Here is a 3,486-nt window from a genome sequence, read left to right as displayed (position 1 = left end):
TCGTACACTGAACATTGTAAAGGGCGTAATTTCAGAGGATGAACTGCTTTCCTGTTCTGAATCTGAGATTGAAGACGGTATGAACGAACAAGGAGTTGTCACAGCAAAACGAATATTCATCCGCAGAGACGGCAAAGATATCCCGACTAAACATATCATACTATCATTCAAACTTCACTCACTGCCCTCAAGTATCAAAGCCGGCTACCTTAGTTGTAATGTAAGAGCATACGTCCCAAACCCAAGGCGCTGCTTTAAGTGTCAGCGCTTTGGGCACAGTTCACAAGTCTGCCGTGGCCATCCTGTTTGCCCAAAGTGTGCAGGGAAGGACCATACACCAGAAACCTGTAACAACGAATTCCATTGTGCAAACTGTGAGGGAAACCATCCGGTGTACTCAAGATCATGTCCCCGTTGGAAAGACGAGAAACAGATAATTCGAATCAAGACCGAACAGAATCTCACATACAAAGCTGCAAAGGCACAACTTGTCTTTGCAAAGAAGGGTAGTTTTTTCCGACGTGGTGCACAGGGGGGTGGCACCACCGAGGAGGTCTGTGGAGACTCAGACCTGTTTTCAGGAAACTGAGACTCCACTCCACACCCCCCAGCAGGATGTTGGAGACACGCAAGTGCCTCCCACGTTGCCAGTGGCAAATCAAGAGACTGGCCACAACAAAGGAGCCACGACCTCGTCCAAGGTCGATGGCGCACAGTCTGTCTGGGACGGGAACTTAAAGGTCCCTTCCCAAATATCTCATAGTATGGACGTCGATGAGGATGACTGCATGTCGCAGAAGTCTTCATCGAGTGTATCCAGCTTGCCTGGAAAAGAAAAAAAGAGAGAGAAGAGATAAAGGGAGAGGTAGGGGCTCAAAGCCTAACGCCCCTTCCAATGAGCAGCGAAGGCCTGTCCCCCAAAGGGTGCTGCCACCTTAAACATAAGTTATGCTTCAGGTAGTAACTCTGAAGTGGTTGGTCCCTTTAATTACCATTCACACTCTCATTATGGGGCAAGTACTCCTTCAGTGGAACTGTCGAGGCCTTCACTCTAACATAGATGATATACATGACCTGTTTGAATGGTACAGTGCCGTCTGCTTCTGCTTACAAGAAACATACTTACACGAAGAAAATTATAATCCTTTCCGCAGACATAATATTTTTAGGAAGGACCGTACAACTGGGGGTCGTGCATCTGGCGGAGTGGCTGTGGTCCTCCTGCAGAGTATAGCTTCAAGACAACTTCCGCTTGTCACAGACTTGGAGGCAGTTGCCGTTCAAGTCTGCCTTGACACTGTCTTGACAGTGTGTTCATTATACTTGCCACCATCATCATTAATAGAACAAAGAGAACTTGAAAAGCTATGCGATCAACTTCCTCAGCCCTACATCATCTCAGGCGACTTTAACGCTCACAATCCCTTGTGGGGCAGCTGAAAAGTAGATAGACGAGGGAAAATGTTGGAGAGGGTTTTTCTCTCAAGGCCAATATGTCTCCTAAATTCAGGGTTACCAACATACATAAATTCTTCAACGCAAAGTTTCTCTTCTTTAGACCTTTCGCTGTGCAGTCCTACACTTTTTTCACGTCTGGAGTGGACAGTTGAGCAAAACCCTCGTGGTAGTGATCATTTTCCTATCATTATAAAATTTCGTGGTCCAACGAACTCTCTAAGGTCACGACCTCCACGATGGAAACTTTCTGAAGCAGACTGGAACTTGTTTCAGAAAGACGCCAACCTTGTGTCATTATCTTTTGAGGACACTAGCATTGAAGAAGCAAATAATGTTACCACGAATACAATAATAAATGCTGCTTTGAAATCCGTACCACAAACATCTGGCCGTCTCCCCAAGCGTCCCAAACCTTGGTAGGACAAACGATTGTGGGAAAACACGCAAAGAACAGAACAGAGCTTTGGGGTATCTTTCGCAGATACCCCACTCCAGAGAACCTCCTTGCATTTAAAAGAGCACGTGCGAAAGCCAAATGGACGAGAAAGCAGGCAAAGCGCTCTTCGTGGTGCAGTTTTATCTCTCCTTAACACACAACACTCCATCAAAGGTGGTTTGGGATAGACTTCAGAAAATTAAAGGAGATTATACAGGCTTTTCTATCCCCTTACTTCAGGTAAATGGGGCCCCATGTCAGAACTTGGGCGAGCAGGCTGACCTACTCGGTCAGCATTTTCACAACATAACGAGTTCTTCTCATTACAACAAGGATTTCCTCTCTACAAAGCAACAAGCTGAAAAACAAGCCATTCCAGTCACAGGTGGTGAGAACCTTCAATATAACAAGCCCTTTACCATGGTAGAGCTCCTGAGAGCACTGTCGTCAGTAAAGGTCAGTGCCCCGGGGCCAGACCGCATTGCATATTCTATGCTCACTCACCTGTCAAGCGAATCTAAAGAATGTTTGCTGAAGTTTTTTTAATAATGTCTGGGAAAAGGGCCAAATGCCATCAACATGGAAGGTAGCAACGGTCATCCGCTTCCTGAAGCCTGGGAAGGATGCTTCAAACCCAACCAGTTACCGTCCTATTGCACTGACAAGCTGCCTGGGAAAAACTTTCGAGAGGATAGTTAACAACCGGCTGATGCACTATCTTGAGGTTAATAACTGTCTTAATAATAACCAGTGTGGTTTTCGAAATGCACGTTCGACAGCAGACCGCCTCATCCGATTGGAATCCACAATTCGAGAGGCTTTCGTCAGAGGAAATCACTGCGCGTCTGTTTTCTTTGACTTAGAAAAAGCGTATGATACCGCTTGGCGGTATGGTATCGTCCGAGACCTTTACTCATTAGGAGTACGGGGCCGACTTCTCAGTTGCGTAACCAACTTTTTACAAGGTAGGACATTCAGAGTTCGACTGGGGACAGCGCTGTCGCGGCCTTTTATTCAAGAAAATGGAGTTCCACAAGGTTCAGTGCTGAGCGTAACAGTGTTTATAGTTAAAATGAACTCAATAGCGAGCGTTATTCCCCCTTCTATTTCATACTCTTTGTATGTGGACGATGTACAGATTTCTTATTCGTCCACAAATTTGGGTACTTGTGAGAGGCAACTACAACTCAGAATTAACAAACTACTCAAATGGGCCGATCAAAATGGTTTGAAATTCTGTTCGGAAAAAAACTGTTTGTGTCCTGTTTTCCAGGAGAAGGGGGCTGAACCCAGACCCCACACTGACTATCGATGGTCACACTCTAGCAGTACATGAGGAACACAAATTCCTAGGCGCCATCTTTGATAAAAAGCTCACTTTCGTGCCGCACATCAAGATCTTGAAAGCGAAATGCCTGAAATCTTTAAATATTCTTAAAACCATTTCACACCGGTCCTGGGGTGCGGACAGAGAGACTCTTCGCCGCATATACAGTTCTGTTGTTCGTTCTAAACTAGATTATGGATGTGTTGCATTTGGATCAGCACGCTTATCAGCCCTGAAAGCTCTCGACACAGTGCATCACCTTGGC

The sequence above is a fragment of the Ornithodoros turicata genome, unplaced genomic scaffold (genome assembly GCF_037126465.1).
Source record: "Ornithodoros turicata isolate Travis unplaced genomic scaffold, ASM3712646v1 Chromosome14, whole genome shotgun sequence".
NCBI classification, from domain to species: domain Eukaryota; kingdom Metazoa; phylum Arthropoda; class Arachnida; order Ixodida; family Argasidae; genus Ornithodoros; species Ornithodoros turicata.
This window is presented reverse-complemented; position numbering follows the sequence as displayed.